The sequence below is a fragment of the Oenanthe melanoleuca genome, chromosome 9 (genome assembly GCF_029582105.1).
Source record: "Oenanthe melanoleuca isolate GR-GAL-2019-014 chromosome 9, OMel1.0, whole genome shotgun sequence".
NCBI classification, from domain to species: Eukaryota; Metazoa; Chordata; class Aves; order Passeriformes; family Muscicapidae; genus Oenanthe; species Oenanthe melanoleuca.
The window spans coordinates 9,050,684-9,071,486 of NC_079343.1; the positions used below are offsets into that span (position 1 = coordinate 9,050,684).

The 20,803-nt window shown below is 40.1% G+C and overlaps 1 long non-coding RNA gene across 4 annotated transcripts in view; it reads left to right on the top strand.

Moving 5' to 3' along the window:
* Positions 1 to 20,803, top strand: part of LOC130256702 (uncharacterized) — a 177,143-nt gene that overhangs the window by 101,701 nt on the left and 54,639 nt on the right. For all 4 annotated transcript variants that reach the window (XR_008841168.1, XR_008841167.1, XR_008841166.1 and 1 more), the window contains one exon: positions 3,035 to 3,110. This is a non-coding gene — a long non-coding RNA (uncharacterized LOC130256702). The remainder of the gene's footprint in view (positions 1 to 3,034; positions 3,111 to 20,803) is intronic.

Consider the following 20,803-nt stretch of genomic DNA (forward strand, 5'->3'; position numbering starts at 1 on the left):
AATTGGGTCAGAAACATTGTGGTCAGATTTATTGAAATCCATCTCTGGTAAAATAATGAAAAAATACTCACTCAATTAAAAGTTCCAGAATTCAAACTAAATGTTATTCATAAAAAATGGTTCAGTTAGCTGAATCCATGGTGTGACAGTGACAGCTATAATGAAAATCAGCCATGCTATGATTTTGTTTTTCTTTTCAGAGAATTCACAATGTGTTTTTAATTAGAGGGAATTCAGTTTTCAAAAACCATGGCACGTTTCTGTGCAACCAGTCTGCCACTACCTGGTCCAGTAATGCCAGCATGATTTAAAATTTAAGAGTAGTCCTGTAATTCAGGACTTCCAACCCCAAGCTAGGGATAGTTTCTACTCCAACATTTCAGGTTTTCCTGGGGAAAAGGTATCCTCAAATTAAAAATAGTTGAGTAGATCATAATGAGGAGGTCTAAATAATACCCAACTACTACAACCACAAAGTTGCCAGGCTCAGAGCTGAACTGCATGGCTTTTATGCAAAATTTGTCATTTTTCCCCTCAAAACTGAAGGTGGGCAGGGATTCAATATTTACTCTTAGTCTTTTCCTAGATAAAAGGGGTTTCCAAGGGTTTGGCTTCAGTTCTAATTAGACAAAAAGAAGTGAGAAGTGTTTTCTAACCAAACTTCTCAGTGACATTGTGAGGTACATAGCAAAGTTAAGCAATTGAGACAATTTCTTTATGAGACTGCAAGATTTCAATCTGAGGGCAATTTACCTTATTTTGATATTTCTGAAGGCAGCAGAACTGCTTCCTAAAACAATGAATGGGGTAAGTACTCTGTTCATGACAGAGTGTAGAGGCTTGTCTGATAACAGAAGTTGCAGTTGAAAACATTATTTACATTTAAACAATCACTGTATTTCAATAAATGCTGAGAGATTTGCATCATAATACATAAAGTAATTTACATTAGGTAAAAACAAACAAGGCTTGATTCTAAATTTTAATGTTTTACTCTTGCTTACAGTTTAAATTCTTCTTGCTCCACAACCACAAATCCTCAATGTCTATGTTTTTACAAAAGAAGGTATTAGGCTTTAGACAGGTGTTGGACTCTGGGCTGATGGTTCCCAAGCAAAGAAAATTCCAAAGTCAAATGAGGGTTTATATCTCTTTGTTTAGAAAGTGCAGAAATAAAGTTTCTAATTTCTCATAAAGTGAGAATTTTTACCCTACAGTCCTACATAATGTCTGTGACTGCAGTACTGTTGGGCTATGACAGAATGTCCCACAGATAATGTTATTTAATTATAGATGTATGGACATACACACAAATAACAAAACTGTATTCAGCAGATAACCTCAATAGTGGAAGAATTCGATAATATAACTGAAATCTTTTACATAAGAGTCATCCCATTTACATCAATGGAACAATTTGCTATGACAAGGCTTTAGAGGGTCAGGTCTGTATAACAACCATCTGTGCTCCTTAGGTTTTATCCTCAGATAACATTATTCTCCAACAGAAAGAAAATGCCACGTTGACAGGTAACCCAACCTATTTCCAAAGAGCATGCCAGGCCCCTGAGTGCTGGGGTGTGACATTTGACTGCAGTTGCTCTCACACTTTGATTTATTCTGTGCTCTCACCATTGCCCTGTTCCCCCTGTGCAAATTCCTGCAGACATTAGCATGGACACTGTCACCCTGCTTGTCCACTTGTCACAGCTGAGCTCTGAGCTATTCAGCCAACACCCTGAGACTGATCCCAGCCAAGGTGGGTGCACTGCCTGGTGCCCTATGCATGGCAAACATGGACTGAGACTCTCGGGGCTGTGGCAGCTACTGCAGCAGGCACCACAATTGTTACTGGGAAGATAATTCTGTATTAAGGCACCAAATGTTAAGCCTTCTGTAAATGTTTTAAAGTTATGCAAAATAACCTTCACTACAGTATAATATTGCTGCTATTATTATACTTCAGAAATTAATCAATTTTACATATTTTCCCTAACAAATGTTCAAAGGAAGACTAGGACCAGACTGTAGGAATTGGCATTACTTGCTACCATGTCTTTTTTAGGCAATATTCTGTCTGCAAAACAGCAGTTTCAATGTAAGAATTTATAGCTTAATTCTGATAAAAGTATTGCAAAATCATGATATAGTTAAGGGGTTTTGTAAGACACTATGTATAAAGCTTTTAGTTTTAATTTTTAATAGTTTAACTTGCAAATCAGAGAGGCATTTTCTTAAAACCAAAGAGAAAACTTGTCCCATTTGCAATGAGCAGCACCAAGAGAAGATAAGAAAGCTTATCAACAACATTTGCAAAAACTGATTTAGGGTCAGCATCAAAAACTCTGGATCAATAAATGTCTTTGCCAAAGGCAGGTTTCCCCAAGAACACGTGCAGAGGATTAGACTTCCAGAAAAAGATACCAAAGAAAGAGAGTAGAAAGAAATGAGATGTCAGTGGATGGAGAAGGGCTTTAGGCTCATCAGTATTTCTTCTGAGAGGCTTCTCAGATGTGAACTTTCCCGCAGAGTAACACATCTGTTGCAATGAGAGAGGATTTCAGAATGATTGGCAGATTCTTCTCAGTCAGAACAAGAACATCCTCATCAGACAAGTGTGCAGATCACTTGGTAACAGGCAGTCCTGGACTGAGAGCCAGGCTCTCCACCTGCCAGGGCATTTCAGCCTGGTCTGATTAGCAAAACAGTCCCTGAACCAACAAAGGAGCACTGCAAATCTATTTGGTAGTGGCTAAGGCACACTCTGGCATCTGGGAAATTGTGATTCAAATCCCTGTTCCAGAGTGGAGTAGAGAATGTGTAGGGCACAGAAAATGACAGTGAAGTAAAAGAGTGAGGAGCCAACTCCAGCCACTCAGGAGCTTCAGACTGGAGGCAGGACACCTAGAAATGAGCTGATGGTCAGCTTTGGAGCCTGATCCAAAGGAACCACACAATAAAAAGACAGTGTTACCTGTGTTGATGTACAGTGTTATCCTGACATGAATCCTCATGGCATCCTCATCTCTTGCAGGAGGATTCCCGCTGCCTCCCAAGAGTTCTAAAGTGACTTAAAGGAAAAGATTCATCAAGGAGGGGAAGCAACCAAGGTGAGTCTAGAGGAAGACATCTTCATCACCTAGTAAAATCTCTTCATTCAACTCCAGCAAGTATGCCTCCCAAGCTGTAAGATAAAAATGGATTATGTGTAGTAGTACTATAAGACCAGCAGGATACTACAAGTAGCTTCCAATTAGCATAAATATAAGGTTATCACAGAAAAATGCTGCTGTAAATCTTCACAATTTAGCATTTTAACATTCTTCCTAATGCTTTCTATGAATAAAGTGATGAAGAACAGGACCTGCTGTTGGGAGGAGATAACTCCTGTGCTGTGCATGCACACTGCTACTAAGCTTTCATTGTCACATCTCTATTGTACACAAGAAGGAAAGAAACCACCAGGAAATACCAACAGACTCTCAGAGGAACAAATGCAGCATGAAGCCATGCTGGAATTGTATAAGCTGGACACAGAGGTGTGTGAAGCTCTGAACTTTAGTTTAGTTTTGCTTCAGCAAATTGCCCCAGGAGTTTGCTTTGCTAAATTTCCCAACAATGAATTTAAAAATTTTGTGTGCTGGAAAATCAGAGCTAGTGCTAAACCTAGGCAAATTTTGCCATGTTCTCTTTCCCCCTGCATGTTATCAGCTCAGAGTTAATATGCTGTCTCTGATAACTGGGGAACAGTAGTACCATGTATGTTCAGAATCATCACACAAAATGTTTCAAGAGCAAACAGAAGAAAAGACCTAGTGTTGACTTGATATGACCCATTGCCACAGTCCTTCCAAGGGCACTTACTGTCCCTAGAAAGGGAATGTAAGGGTTTTTTTCTGGGTCAAGGGCTTGCATGGCTGGTATGATCTTGAAAGCTGCAGATCCATGCCTGCCAGCCATCATCTTTGTTTTGTAAATACATTTCTTCCCTGTAGGAAACAGCAGGCCCCAATTTTTGTTTCAGGTTGGGTGGGACAGAATCACCAGGACACAGGGCTGTGCTAGGGTAACAGAAGGTGCAATACTGTGTGCTTAGTTAAATTGGTTTTTGCATGGAAACTCATGTAATCATTTAAACCAGAGTTATGCTGGTTCACACTGGGCTGGACCAGGTGAGATTATCATCAGCGCCAACTCTCTCCACTGCATTGTTGTAACAGAATTCTTTTAAATTAACTCTTCACAGCTTCTGTGGATAGAGAATATTGTCTCAGAAACTTCTAGTCTGGCTCTCCTGGCCAAAAATATGATATGGGGCTGTCACAAGTGAGACAGAGTGGTTAGTGTAACACAGTGCTCTGACAGGAACAGCACTCCATGTTCAGGGATTAGCACAGCTATAGCCTCAAGTGCAGGCTTTGGTTTCCCAACAGAAACTTCTGATCCACCCTTCTTCATGTCCCACACTCACAGCCCTATATGACCAAGAAGGTGCTTTTGGAAGAACATTCTGTGTCCCAGTGGTTGCCTGTGCACAAGTACTGTGGTTACCAGCATTTTACAGCAGCTTCAGTAATTAATGGCATTTCAAATCTTCATGCTACTTTTTGACAAATGACTATATCATGCATTTGGCATTGGCAAAAAGCACTGTTCAGTCAGCGATCTAACCACAGAAAAGAACATTTTTAAAAGAGTGTTTATATTTTGTAGGGATTAAAGAGAGTATATGACATTTTCCTGGATCTATAAACAACATGAAGTAGAATGAAGTATTGTGCCAATAACAATGTCAAAATCTTGTAGAAAAATGAACATGAAAGCTCAACTTTACCAAATAATTCATATTTCAATTTTTCTGGCTTTATGACATATAATTTGTGCAAGAAAGAATAGTTATTATTATTAACTGCTTTTTCTGAAAATTAAAATCCAAATGATGTTCACAGGTAAGCAAATTTTTCTACATCTCTGCTGTCAGAGTTGACTCCACTGATTATATTAAATGCATTTTCCTGGCCACTCTCCCAATGTAGAGAAAAATTCAAATCATGTTTCTTTGAACATTTAGCAGCTGACAATTGCTGTCTGTAGAGTACCTGCCAAGAAGACACTGTGCTTACAAACAAAATTATACACCTACTTACATGAACACACAGAACAGGTCGTGTTTATCCCTACAGTAATACCAGCTTTCACAGTACTGGAATGAAGCACCTTCTCTAGGCAATTGCTTCAGCAATAAATTTGCCTCTATTATTGACTTCCCAGGATACATTTCTTTGAGAATGGGCAGTAGCTACCAGTGTCTTTGTCTACTGTGAGTGCAGCAATAAAAAGAATTGATCAGATGAGTACAGAAAATGCAGTTCAAATGTAGAACAAGTTCCTACCTTGACTATTCAAGCAACATAGAGAGGATAGGTGCATTCTGTCTGTCTGATCACCCTCAGGATATGGATCTCCTACTGGCATTTTTCTGGTGAGAGCAAGAAGTAATTACAATTGCATTTGTTCTGCAGTGGCATTTTCTTTCCTTATTGCTCCTTTTTACCCCACACTGAGAATGGAAATTGCAAGATCCCTGCAAAGTTATGCTGTGGCACAGTAGGCATTAAAAGGCCATAAATGTATACAGGGAATTATCATTTAATGCAGTGAATACGAAAATGAAGCAGCCATGAGTGAGAGGATGCCTAAGTGTGGAAAAGGGTTTAACGTGGAGAAATCTAAAACTTATCCCTTGAGTTTAGCTACCTCTTGGAGACAGTACCAAAGCCCTCCTTTCATGGGTCCAGGCTGGTCGAGAGATCCTCCTGACAATATTAACATCACAGCTTTTGGGGAAGGCAGCCTAGTCCAGAGCCACATCTTACCAAACTATTTTAGTGTTCAGGACAATCTCACTTTGGAGTATTCAGGACCCTGGATCAAGGCTGTGATGGGAAATGTGACCTGCTCCAGAAGTGGTGGTGGAAGTCACTGCACCTGAGTACCTGCCTGTCCTCATCACTGCTGCAGACACTCCAGAGTGTGTGTATTTGACTCTGCCCTTAGCAAATGCAGCTTGCAGGTGTGCACAGTGCTGCAGTGCTGCTCTGGCACAGCTGTGAGGGGCTCTGCCAGCCAGATGTGGCACTGGGCTTCTCTGAGACAGAAATATGAGCAAAGGACTCGGTCTCCTTGGTACCCTCCCCACCACCTGGGCATGTGCTAGCCAGGGATGCTGTGATTTGGACATGGGTACTTAAAACTGCAACAAACTGCTGCCAATAATAATTAAAAAAGAGTTAGTTAAATGCACAGTACGAATGGGAAATAAGATCAGAGATGACACTTAGACCAGGAGGCCTTTTTCAGGCTGTGGAAAAAAATAGAACATGTTTTTTTTTCCCACAGCCTGGAGAAGGCCTCATGTCCTAAATGTCATCTCTAATCTTGTTTTCTATTTCTAGTGTATCTTACACTGCTCTGCCAGTGCTGCCATAGTTAAAGTGGTGTCAGTGTTTCCATTGTAAACCCCTATTTTCAGAGGTTTGTAACTCAACCAGAAAAATTTTGCTCTGGGCTGAAACTTAGAAAACAAGTTCTAGAACTGAAACATATTTAATTTTTTTTTTCTTGTTGTTATTTAAAAAAACAAACAAACAAAAAAAATAAATTAATATCTTAAACACAACATTTTGCAAGCCATTAGACTGTGAGAAAAACATACAATGTGTGAAGTTTGAAATTACTCCAAATGTACTATTAACAGCTTTTTGAGGTAATTCTAAACTATTCTTTTGTTTTAATTCCCAATATATATTTACTACACCGTTTTTTTTTTCGTTGTTTTTTTGGTTTTTTAAAGAATGAATATCCATACAATAGAAAACTTCATATATGTAGTTATACAGGCCAATAGTCTGCAAGAGATTTTTTCACATGCAAAGTGCCTCTATTTAGCTAAGAAAACATTATTCATGCAGAAATAATCAGATAGGGTTCATCCATCTTTCCCTTTTCCATGTGCTGCTGCAGTGACAGAGCTGGATATCCAGTTTGGGTAAGGCAGGAAAGGTGCCACATGTGGCTGCTGAGGTTTGCACAGCACCCCAGGAAGCTGTGCAAGAATTATTTGAAGTGAGACAAAAGGGTTCTGGCAAGGATTTTGGTAATATCATGGAATTCTGGTTACTGGAAAAAGACAACAGCTAGGAAATCCTCCCAGATGACTGAGGAGCTGACAAATACAGGAAAGCCCCATGATTTGGAACATGAGAAATAATACTGAAACAAATAACAGAAATATATATTAGACAGGGAAGTAACACTAGAAGTATGGTTTCAATCATTACTCGCACTCTGCCCTTATTTTGTGTGCTGAAAGGCATCACTATTTCAATAGACAAAGACTCTGATTTTGCAATTGGATTTTCACCAGTGAATCGCACTGGAAAGTTTTTGGGAAAGGAATATCTGAGTCAGAATGTACATTTGAAAAGCAAGGGATGGCAGTCATTTTCCTCACTGAGATCTAAATAAAACTCATGGATGGCAATCATATTGGGAGTTTTGCAAAATTAGTTCAAGGGACAATCCAGAAGTGCTAATGAAATCAGATCATAAATTTCTGTTCATACCAAACTAGACATGTTTGTAACCATCTGTATATTCCATTAACCTCTAACACATAGAGAATTGCATTACAATTTAATAACAAGGAAGACTATTATGAATACTTTTATATATAGTCTGGCTTGAATTTTGTTGTAAATACTAGTATTAGCTTTGCTTCAGCTATTGTACTTAATTTATTTATTACAGATGACAAGTTTCTAGTACTGCTTCAGTTCCTACCTTTTGTTTTATAACCACAATTTAAACATTACAAGGCATGATTTTATAATCCCTAGAATAAAGTCTATTAAAGTCACTAAATCACTTGAAACCTGGTCTAAATCCTGCTGAGGTGAAGGGCTCTCTTGCAGTTAATTAATTTGGAATGATGTTTTACTCCCCCTAAAACTCCAATAAAATCTCTGTTAATGTTTATGGGAATTGCAAGCATACATTCCCTTTACTTAAATGGCTAAATCATCTTTCTTATCTTATAATTTAAGATGTATGTGCTTCATATATGTGTCTACCTTGTGATAAGTTTTATTCAGCATAAAAGTTCCAGTGTCCTGGCAATGACAGGAGGACTCTGTTGTCCACCTCCTTATACCCCAAGGTGTCAAATTAATTTTAGTGAAGCTGCTGGAGTAAAGTACAACACGGAGAACAATACCAGAACCTGATCCTCAATTGTCATTATAAAAAAAAAAAAAAAAAAATTAGTATTCTTCTATTCTCCTATTATTAATGTCAGTTACAGTTCTGACTCTTCCAGGAAATGTTGCATCTATTTCATAATTGACCTGACTTGTAAAGTTGTAAGTGGGTAGCTACTAAAAGAGCACAGAGGCTATTTTGGAAAATGTGATGGAAAGCATATTTTCTTAGATTCTAATCCAAATATAGTACAGAGTAAAAAATTTTAAAAAAGAATCTGGGAGATTTCAATGTTTTAATATGCTAAAACACAGGAAAGTATGCACACTATGGCCTAAATTCCCATCACCTTTCTCATGCAAGAAACATCACTGGGTTTGTAGGGACCAAATTTTTTGATCCGTTCACGTTTTTTAATATCTTATTCACGGTTGCAGTGTCAGCACTCTGCAGGATTCACTTTAAGCACTGGAGCTTTCAGATAGAACTTCTCAGTCTTTCAACATTGAAGCATTTATTTGTCTAAATTTATGATTGTTTCTTTGCCAAGCAAGAGGCTCAGAAAGAAGATGGACTCCTCCAAACACACAGTAAACACTCAGCAAATGAAAAGGTTCATGACACCACGTTTTGTTAAGAAATTTACAGCAGGTGACCTGCCTGTTTTCATGCTGGCAGCAACTGCATTATTCACTCCACGTAATGAATTGGGAGGTTATGCTAATCTGAAGAGGGAAGCTATCAATTGTATATATCCAGACCATCTCTCCCATTGATTTTGTAATTAATGATGAATGTACATTTTGGGAGAGAGAGGGTACTGAGGAGGGAACTTCACGTGCAGAATAAAAATGTTACAGCAGCCTAATCAATTGGGTATGGTTCACAAATGGGTGAGGGATGACACAACAAAGGACTGTGCTTTAATAATGGTCACAGAGAAGATGTCACAAGATAGCTATATTAATCTCTCCACAGGCTAAATGTGATCCATTTCATCAGCAGAACATGAAAAAACTTTTTGATAGCTCAAAATCACAATTCTTTGATGCTAACTTGAAACCTGCTTGCTTTGTTCACAGACAAAAACATTGTAATAATTCACTAGGTGCCAAGATCATTTATAATTTTAAGCATGGTAACAGGCTTAAAAGCCACTTAGAATATAATTTTGGATAATAAATAGCACACTTGGACATGGGTTTAACCGGTCTTAAGCATCAGGAAAAGAAGGTGTGCCTTTGGAAGCAGGTAGTACATCCTCTCTTGAATGCAGCCTGTACAGAGGTTCACCCCTCCACTCCCAGGAAAGGCATCACAGCTTTTCACTGCAGCAACAGCTGCCGCAGGATGAAGTGACAATACATGTAACCCACTTGAATATTCAGTTCCAGCTACACAGTGACCTGTGGGTGGACAACACATGCAGCAAGTTGTACCATTCCTCCCCAACAAAATCTAGAAACTGGCTCAAAAATGCAGTGCTTGATACTTCAAGTCTGACTCTCAAACACCAGCACTCCCTACACACAGCTCCCAGCTAATCTGTAATAATTGCTAAGAAGAACAGAGGTGTAACAGGGCCATGCCTAGGAGCACGCCCTCAGTGAACCATACCAGACAGCAAACAGCACTGCATCAGGACTTCAGAAAGGTTCTTCTTACTTTTGGGTGAGCTGAAGGACTTTCATTTCTCTCTGTGGGAATGTTTCTAGATGTATAAGATGAACAGATTTCATTTGATTTCCCTCTCTAAATGAAAATACAAAGCAAAACAAGACTGACTTTGGACTGAATATGAAACATGTAGGTAAGAGATCTGTCAGCTCTTAATTGAAAGATGGCAAGTGCTGAATTTTTACAAACAGCATTTTCTTCCCTATAATGGTTTAGGAAATTCAGTTTTGTGACAAAAGCACAAAAGCTAAGACGTATTCTCTTCTAGGCAAGACTGACTTACTGAACGGACTTTTGCCTCACTGCAAATTAAATTCAAGCTCAGCACACCATGAAGAGGAGAAATCACTTGTTTCAGCATAAATCAGGTTAACTAGCCTAGTTTAAAATTGTGCTTTTTCTGGCAAGCCGGGTTTGGTCCGTTAAGGACCAGGTGATCATCTGCTGGCTAAACAACAGATATCAATCACAGCACACAATAATGGGAAAGAAAGAAAGTGTCACACTACCCCAGCTATTCTACACAGCCCAACCATCTCCTAACACCACCGAGGCACAAGATCAGTCTTGTTAGAATACTGAGAGCCACAGTGGATCACATCAAATGCCCACTGAGCCCAGGGTTTGTTTCCAGCAGGGTTTCCAAGGAGCTGAGCTGGAAAAAGCAGAAAGAGGGCATGTATGTATGGCAGTTCCCACATGTTGTCCCACAGAACAACTATTTTTAGCTGCAGGGATTTTCTTAGTGGTTTCAGTTTCTGCAATGTAATAGTTCTTACTTAATTTCTCATCCAGAGGGTTGTACAATCTCTCCTCGAACCCATGTAAAGTTAGAGCAGCCCCACATCCTTCAGAAAAAGCTACACTTCTACTGCCTGTTGCATGAAGAAACCAAACTTTATTTGGTTTTCTTTGAACTTGGTTCCTACAACCTTCTTTCAATGGTTGCATTAGATTTTGCATTAGAACAGACAGCAAAGATCCAGCTTTGCCCATTGTGCTCATCAGTTTGTAGGTCTGTCACAGTTTTAAACTGAGCAGCCCAAGCATCCACAAACCATTCTTACTGTGGAAATAATTCCACCCTGCTTGGACTTCTGTGAGCTTGTCCCAATTGAACTACATTCCCTTTGAGGCAAAGGGACTGGAATTATGCACACTCTTCAGCATATGGATGAACACTGATTCATAGAGTTGCTCTCTTGTTTTTCCTCACTTAATACTTGGTTAACATTTTGGCCGCCTCACCGCACTGAGACAATATTTTCATGGAACTATTGTAATCCCAGAATTGAGATCCTGAGTCATAAGGGTCAGATCAGGGTCTTTAATTTTGTATGTGAATTTAGGATTGCTTTTTCCCACATGCATCAGTTTAGATTTGTGCATATTACATTTCATTTGCCCACACAGTCTCCTGAGGTACTTCTGTGCTTCCTGATAGGTGGCCTTCATTTTCACTACCCTGAATAGCTGATTTCCTATTATCCTCAAACTGTCTCACCTCCCTGTTCACCTTCTTTTCCCAGAAGTTTATGGTGTGTTTACCAGCACGGGTTATGCAGAACTCCATTCTTGAGATCCATTTAATATTTTCTTTCCCTTAAAAGTCTTTGCCTCAGGACTTCATGAAAATCCTTTCAGAAATACAAGTAAAACAAGCAGCTCACCCTTACTCACTTTCTTATTGGCCTCTGATAGATTTGTAAAGCACGGTTCGTTCCATCAAGGTCTGCCTGGTCTGAAGAGTTTTCATTTTAGTCATAATCAGATCACAGTCAATAGGTCACAACCAGATTAAAAGTAGGTGGAAGCATCTCTGCTTGTTTAACAGATTTGGCTTATTTCAACTAAGGCAAGACCAGGCCACTAAAATACCAGCTGCTGATGGCTTTCTTGTGAGTCTGGTTTGCTCACTGAGAGCCACTGCTGGCTGTGTGACAGTGACTGCCATTGGAAATGAGAGCGAGGGGGCTGAAAAAGGCCTACAGAGGGTTAGAAGCTCATTAGCAGCCCCTAATTCTCTAGGTTTCCTTAGAAATCTCAGCCAGACTAGTTTTAGATAGGAGATACTAAATTAGGATCCCACTGACATGGAGGACTGGGGAAGTGCTGAATTTCCTGTATCCATCATGTCCCTGCTTCAGGGAGGTGTCACATCCTGCTGCTCAGAACAAGAACTCCAGCAAGGAAAAAATGACAGAACAACCCATATTTCTGTTATTCAAAGAATATTTGCCACTGTCCTCTCTGTAGGTTCTGTAAATGTCCAGCTATCACAGCAGAAAAGAAAATTATCTACAGCCTTCATAGCTGCCAGAGCTTTCAGTCACAGCTGGGCATTTCTGTGTACCCTTTACTCTATGCAGAAGTAAAATGGCAAAAAAAAAAAAAAATTAGCTTTTTCTAGTCCTTCTCTCCACCCACCATGCAACAAGCTGCATATAACAACATAATATATGACATATATTTTTATTTTATAACAAATAACTATTTATTATAACACAGAAGGAAATGGATGCAAAAGTTTTGAGTGAAACAGAACAGATTTTGCAGAACAGGAGCTTGGTGAATAGGAATTTGATCTCTGTTCTGAGAACATTAACATTAAATGAGAAAAATGCTTCCAGGAATAAGGCAGAGGCTGTGCTGGTATCAATCATGTTGCTGTGGAGCACAGGTACAATGCAAAGAGCACTGCAGAGAGCAGTAAACAGATGGGCTTCCATTCCACCACATGTTTGACTGAGTATTTGGACACTCATATTAACAAAAAGGGGGAAAATAAAAGATCTTTTATTCTATTTTTTACCAGTGTAAATATCTTATATAGAACATGGGTTTGTCTCTCCTTGCCCTTCTGTTTTAAGGGAGAAACAAATTATAGATTCTGAAAAGGAATAAACAAAAAGTATGAAAGCAAATGTGGCTAAGTACCCCAATTTTCTAAGATTTAATTATTATCAGTAAATAGCTTCCTTTTAAGAGTAGCCCTAATTGGCTATTAAGGACAGTAGCTACCAATTTCAAGGCAATTAATATTTTAAAATAATGAGATGGCTAATATATTACATTAGAACATACAGTAAGCAGAAGTCTTGTTAATGATATATATTATTCTCCCTACTTTGCTTAATGAAGGTGTCTGGCTTGTAGATTAATTCATTCTTGCTCTATTTTTTATTTTTTTTAATGAGTGTAACTAATCCTCCCACACACTATTGTAGCATTAAAGCAGAAAGATGTGGATGAAGCAGTGAAAGAAGCATAAAAAAGAACATTAAAATGAAGATTTACTTCCAAGTTTCAGAAGCAGTTGCCCAAAGTAAAGAATTAAGATGTGGGAAATTAGAGAGAAAAGGCAGAAGCCTGAATCAACACTTATTTAACACCTTCTGCCTAATGCTGAAAACATAAATCTCTTCACAGAGGTAATCACACCCAGATCAGTTTGATTTTCAGAACATAGCAATTCTTCTGACAAAGATACTACCATTCCATAGGTTAAATAACAGCTTTTCCTGTTTTCTCCAAAGCAGAGACAGGAGGGTGCCTTGGATAAATGGAGATTTCCTCCAAATTGAGAGCTAATCTTCCAGGAAAGAATAGCAACGAATGATTGTTTACAGTGGAAATCTTCTCTTTTGTATTAGCCTATAACTACATTTCATTCTCAAATATTTGAGTGTGTCTTTGTGCTCAGCAACTGTTTGTGGCTCTGATTGCACAAGAGAATTGCCTTGGCCGAAAGCTGGGACAGACAAGTTTACCTGTGCTCTGTACCAGAAACACACTGCACTGTTACCCTTGCCTCTAGAAACAATTCTAAACTGCCTGGGAAAATGATCCCTGCTTTGAAGAGAGGGAAGAGGACAAAGCCCTTCCTGTGGTGTATCCCAGGTAGAGACAGGGCACCACTGTGTCCCAAGCTCAGCCCTGCACACCCAGTGCACACAGCTCATCCCACAGCCCCACACACAGACACAGCCCAGGGCCTCTGCCCAGCTCTGAGAAGACCCTTCTCCAATTTCTCAGTGAAACCCAGGCAGCACTGACTGGCTAAAATATTTTAACAGCATGAGGAAATGTGAGGTCAACCTCCACTTAATCACCCCACTGCATCTTCTACTGCTCTCCTACATGTATGAAATCCTCTTTAGGGCCCAATAGGAGCTTTTAGCACAAAAAACAGCTGCTCAGCAAACAGGTCAAAAACAGAAGAGAAACTGTTTCAGTGTGGCAAGTGTCTCTCAAGAACCAGACCAAGGTTGCATTTTAACTTGGAGCTTGCTCATAACTTATGTACCATACATAAAAGTCACCTGTACTATGGAACATAAAATAAGGCCTTTACACAAACAATTCTTCATTAGATTTTTGTGTTTGAAACATACAGAAGCACAGTAAATGATGATATCTGTTAAATAAGTATATTCATTTGTAGTCATTCAGAAGACATGCATGCTCATCATCCCAGCAGCAGCACATCCCTCAATTAAGCATAGAGCTGCAAGCATGGGGTCCCAGGTAAGCACACACAATAGCTCACTGTACACACTCACTGTCTTTTGTCCAGGATCCCACCCATCAGACACTCACAGCATCTCTGTGCCCTGTGTTTGCACCACATTTAGGAGGGAGCATTTTATTCCAGCTGAGACTTGTCAAAATACTGTTCTCTCACTCTTGTTTTCCATATTCTCACTGTGACAGTGGACGTTGGCTCTTGGAAAACAAGACTCGGGCAGGGCCATATGAGGCAGCTTAGTAATAAATGAGTATATAATGTGCATCCCAACTCTCTGAACATTATTTTATAGTTTTTTTTCTGTGGTTGCTAGTGCACATAGATACAATCTACTGAAGTTCTCTCACTTTTGGGAAAAATCTTTGCACTCAGGTCTTGAGTTGTTGAATATTTTTTCATGTAGTGCTGTGTAGCAGATGACACAGTATTTTTCTCATCAGAAATACAAATGATAGGAAATAATATTGTAAAAGATATTTTAAAATAATATTTACTAGCAAATTCCCTTCCAGCTTCTGTACCAGTTTCTCTTGTGTACTAATTTGTCTAAGATCTTTTTCTTATTTCAAGTCACTGGAGTAGACAAGACTAACATGAGACATTTAACATACACATCTACTTATCAAAAAATAAATATATTACCAGTTTGTTGGAATCTGTTGCAGTACATACCCCGCAGCAGAGATAAAGACTAACCTTGGCCCACGGATCATGTGATAGCTCAACAAACCACTGCTTTGTACTTAATTTGTCTTTGTTACCCAGACATGGTTCTTCAGCTTCAAGTCAGCTCCCTAACTTTTCAACCATTACAGAAAATAAATTTTAAAAAGAGCAGTACAGGGTTCAGGCAAGTGCTCAATAGCCATTGGGTAAGTAAGCAGCAGCTTACACAGGTTAAAAAAACCTTGCTTTAATATTCAGTCTCATTAGGGTCCTTTGAGGGCTGATGTGACAATGGAATAGGGGATAAAAGAGCTCAGATATACAACTGAAGATCTATTTCATGCATGCACATATAGGATATCAGTCTGCCTCTATATCTTACTCCCAAAATGAGCAAGAATCCAGTGAATATGATAAAAGACAGATAAAATGCCATTTCTGACGTCTCCTATCACTTGGGAAATGCTCATTATGGAGCTGCCAGTAGAGAACAGAGACCTCATTCCCACACCAGCCTTGAGAACTGACATGGGGCAGTGAGATATTACCAGCTTCCCTTTAAGCAAAACCTGAGAGAAGGATTTTATTCTTTCACCCCTGAGTAAAAGGCACCAGGGCAGGAACACAGACTTTCCTGTGGGCACAGGGGCCTCTTTTCAAAACACGCACAGGAAACATCAGGTTTGGGGTTGCCAAGTACCTGATTTCAGGGTTCATTCTGTTACTGCATATAAATGTCTCTGGTGTGTGTTTGGCACGACATGTTATCCTAGACTGATCATATGTTCACAGATTGTGGAGAGTGTGTGAAAGCCTTTTTTGCTGTAGTTATTGGGCTAAGTCACGTCTGTTACCTGGTACTCATGCAGAGAAATCTGTAATCTGGGAACAGATGGTCTGAGTGAGTGAGAGAAAGAGAGAGAGAGAGAGAGACGCTGTCTGGAAGACTGCAAAGTTTTTCACTCAGAGGAGATGAAAGAGAATGAACAAACCCACCACAGCATGACAAAAACATGAAAATATAGAAGAATGTCAGTCCTGAAGGTCATTCCTTTAGAATTCACCAACTGCCTATGTACCATATGTGCACATTGACACACCAAAGAGAGCCCACCATCCTGTTGCACAGAGCTGGAGGTGGCTTACACAGCCAAAAACTGTGGAATCATAGACTTCCCATTTAGTAAAGTGACACATTGTAGTCTAGGCATACAGTCTGAGCAGAATCTGAAAAAATGTACAGCAACTCCTGCTCTGGATTTATTACAAAATTTGATTGCAATAGGCCAGAACTAGATAATTCACATCCTAGTCTTCAAGCTTTGTGGGATATGTTTGGATCTGAGACCTTTTCAGCAACTTGAGGGATGTAGTCCAAGCCTGGCTTTGGAGCCCAAGTGCCCCTGGAATCGGTGGCATCTGCCATCAGGACAAGTCCATTGTTCCCAAACAGTTACATGAACTGCTGCTACCAAAAGGGAGCACTGCATTACTCCCAAATAAAATGCATGACTAAAATCTCATTCAGTTTTCTTGACACTGGGATTTTCGTAATCAACAGCCTATCCAAAGGTACTGGGTGCTGCCCTGCTCATGTGAGCAGCCACCTTGCTGGTCTGAGAGCCCACATCTCTGGGTGGGAGCTGTGATAGCTCAGGTGCTGTAGTTCTCCCAGGAACAGGAGCACATCCAGCCAACACAGGCACATATCACACTGTAGCTATGACAGCACAGAAGCTGCCAGGGTCCAAGAGCCCTAGCTGAGGGTCTAACAGAGTCCCACACTAGCAGAATCCCAGAGATCCCTGTGTGCCAGGAATACATCCCTGTCATCACCCCCAGACAGGTCAGAGCAGCTCTGCTCCATCCCCACAGCTGCCACAGGGGAGACACACCCCAAAAAAAAAACCTCAAGTGAAAAGCCATGACCACTCCAACCCCATGTTCCCAAATACATCACTCAGGACACTTCAGCCAGAATGCAAATGAACAAGCCCCTGAATGAGAAGGCAGGACCCCAGTGCTGCAGTGGCAGCCCTGCAGCGAGGGCCTGGCATGGCAGGGCAGTGTGGAACAGGGCAGGAAGGGCAGCACAGGGATCAGCCATCCCCATTCTGCTCCCAACAGGTACTTAGGGAAAGCAGGACCCATTGACAAAATCCTCCAGGCCTGTGAATTACACACTGCAGGGACTCTCAGCATGGGCCCTTCTAAAAGCTGCTCACATAAAACCTGCCTGCAGGAGCAAGAAAAAGAGGAGAGTCAGGATGTTCCCCTGGGTGAACCACTGGATGAAATCAGTGGTATTTTCCTCACATAAAACTGATTTGAAAAGATAATCAGGCCCTAATCGAACAGGATGGTTTCACTAGAAAGGTGAGGAGTTGCAATCTCACCAAGTGATTGTTGGAAAGAGACTGAACCTCAAACCCTTTCAGCCAAAATCAGATGAAGCTGGTTTTAAGAACAATTCAGTTTTTAGCCAGCATAAGATTTTACATTTGGGTGCTATCCAGTACTTAAATTTTTCACAAGAAATCCACATTGTCAGATATAGACAAGCAGCCCTGTATTCTACTATTTATTCTTCCAGCAATGTGTCAGTCAATTTGCAGAACTAATTTCCAAATAGGATAAACCACTTTTTGCCTCTCAATAAAAATGAGTGACTTCAGCAGAACATTCAAAGGCAAATTCCTCTTCTCTCTCCTCTTTCTGTCCTGGCAAATGGCAGCAGAGGCAGAGCAGAATAACAAGATCCAGAATTAAACATGTTGCCAATGGAGTGAAAAAATCCATTTTTTTCACAGTAACAAAGTGATCTATCATACCTCATGCCTAAACTACAGAAGAAGACAGCATCCTTTTGGTCAGTCTCAGTTATTAAAAGTATTTGCTTCGAGCCAGAAAAAGCTGCCCAAAACACTCTGAAATAGAATAAAGCATCTTACAGGAGAAATGAAATACAATATCGCATTGTGCAATACGAAACAAAGGCTTTGACTACAGCTTTATGCATTTGCCAATTCAATTATGTAGATGGTGATCCTGCAAACATGCATAAAGGGCAAATATCAACTTAAAAGCCCAGAACAAGCATCTTTGCTCTCCTCTCACTTGCATTTTTTCGCCCTTTTAAGGCAGGATGAATTCATATTATATGGGTATTATAAAGGCTGTGTACCTTTCTTTTCCTTCTCCATAGCTGCAGAAGTTATTTTTTCTCCTAGTTCTGTCTTTAAGGAAGAAGTTTCCCAGACTCTAAGAATCTAGTAAGGGTACAGGGAAGGTTTTTTTACACATAGCTATGAGATTTTAGACAGTGCAACAGACCTCTTGCAAGAGGCTTTTATTCCTGCACCACCATCAGTGAATACAGCACATGGTGCTCAGTGTGAAAAATGTATTTGTTGTCTTCTCCCTGGGAAAACAGAGATTCTGAAGCTTCATAGAAGCTGTAGCTTTCAGAAAGGGAGAAAATTACTTTAAGTTTACATCTTGAGGGTGTTTACATCTTAAGGGTATTTACATATCTCTCTAATGTCTCCCATTATCCCCTAAGCTCTTTAGGCCCTTAATTCAGACAACTGAGTGATGTTCATCTGCTTCCTGGAAGTGTTGGGTGTCTGCAAAGAGAAACCAGCCACATGATAGAACAATGCAGAGAAATGATTGATTCAGAAGCACTGCAATGTTCTTGGTATTTTGCTGTTAATTAGGCAGTGGGATTGCAGCCATCTGAGTATTGCATACTGCACAGAAATGAAACAACAACAACAAGTTCTAATAAACAAAGCTCTAAATAAACAAAAAGCACAAGGAAGCAGAAGAGCCATTCTCAGCTAAAGCTGAGCAGCAAGGCCCAGTGTTTGTTGGGATGAGCAGGTGACTTAAAAAAACTTAAAGCACAAAAGGACCTCACAATAACTCTTTATATGCTATTTCAATTTGATAGACACTTGTCCTGCAGCCTGAGTGAAAGCCACGAAGAGTGGACATGACCATGCCACCAAGGATGTGACAAGAGTCATTAAAGAATACACAGGACAGAGGGGAATGAGGACAGCCCTCCAGGCAGGCATTCAGACTGCAGGAGCAAACACGAGCAGAGCCCAGGCCAAGGCCAGACTGGGAACAGTGCCACTTGCAGAGTTTGTACCTGCCAGCACAGACACAGGGCCAGGGGACAGCTCTGCTGCAGAAGATGAACGTGCTATCAGCCTCAAAGCAGATGGCACATTTAATATTTTTAAGTTGGCTACTGGTACAAAAGCCAACAGGTTTCAATTATGTGAATTTAAAAAGCACTAGGAGTAGATAAGAAAAAGGCAGTCTTTGTACAGTGTCTTAGGTGTATCCTCCATCCCAACAGGGAAACTAAAGGCATCTCATCATCTCATACGCTGCTGGGAGGCAGAAGAACATATTTTGGAATAGCATGAGGACTGAAAAATGGCCTGGGAAGTCTGCCATAGGAACACAGAAATTTAGTGAGAGTACAAGATGGAGTTGAGCTCTGACCATAGTAGGGACTGTGCTGCATATAGGTAATACCTTATATAATAAGGGCCTTGTTACCCTTGTAAAATCATGGCTCAGGCCTTCTACTTTGGCTAAGTAAAAGAGGACTATGGGAAGGTGACTCAGCTGAATTGGAGGTACAAAAACAACAGTGCAGGACACCATCAAAGCTGTTTGGTTGTGCATAGTTTTATCAGCTGAGGACTTTGCATTTCACTCCTGCCACTGCCATAGTACACAAGTTACTGCTATGGAAATGCAGAAAAGCTTGGGGTTCTCAGAAAACTATCATTCTCTTCAAACCCAAATCTTCTGGCATGTAGGGTAACACAAAGGCAAATCTTGTAAGGGTATACAGTAGCACTACAAAACATGATGCACAAAGAGGCCAAAAGAACACAACAATTAAAACTCTTAGTACTTTTTCAACCCTTAAGCTAAAGTACAATTTAATTCCTGCATAATTATATCTTAATAGATCACACCTGGGTAACCTCTCAGAAACTGCATGATTTTATCTGCCAGTGCAACTTTGGTAGTGATTCTGATAGGTATCAATGCAAGTATAATGGCAGCAACTGAAGCTCTTCACCTCTGGTGCCACTTCAGCACACACAAACGCCCTGCTAGGACGCACACAGTTGTTGGCATCAATAGTCATTGTTTATAAGTTACTTGGCTCTGAGTGTGCCAGCTCTTAGAAAGGTCCTGGTGAGCCTGGAATCTGTAAATTTTTTTTTTAATTGATGCTGATGATGCATATTGATGAGCTAAATTACAGAAGCTGGAATTGCTTTTAATATTATTCTAGGGGAATGTTTCCAAAGAGCCCGCTGTTGCAAAATCCAACAGTAATTTATGTCTCTTCAAAAACATTTGCCATTTCAGAGAACTCCTAGCTGCCTCTGTCCAAAGAGCAACAGTTTCTTTTGAGAGAAAAGAATCCATGTTCAGTAACATCTGGAGTTCCCAAACGTGCTCAGCACCTTGCAAGGTCAAGCCCTAATCAGGTTTTTTTGGCATGTTTGGAAGTTCACAGCAAGACCAAGGAACTAACTTCTGGCCAGATTTCATTTAGTGCATGTTTGCACTGAAAGCCACATTAAATCCATCAACAAAACAATTTCTTTTTTTACTGCACACTCTTTTTTG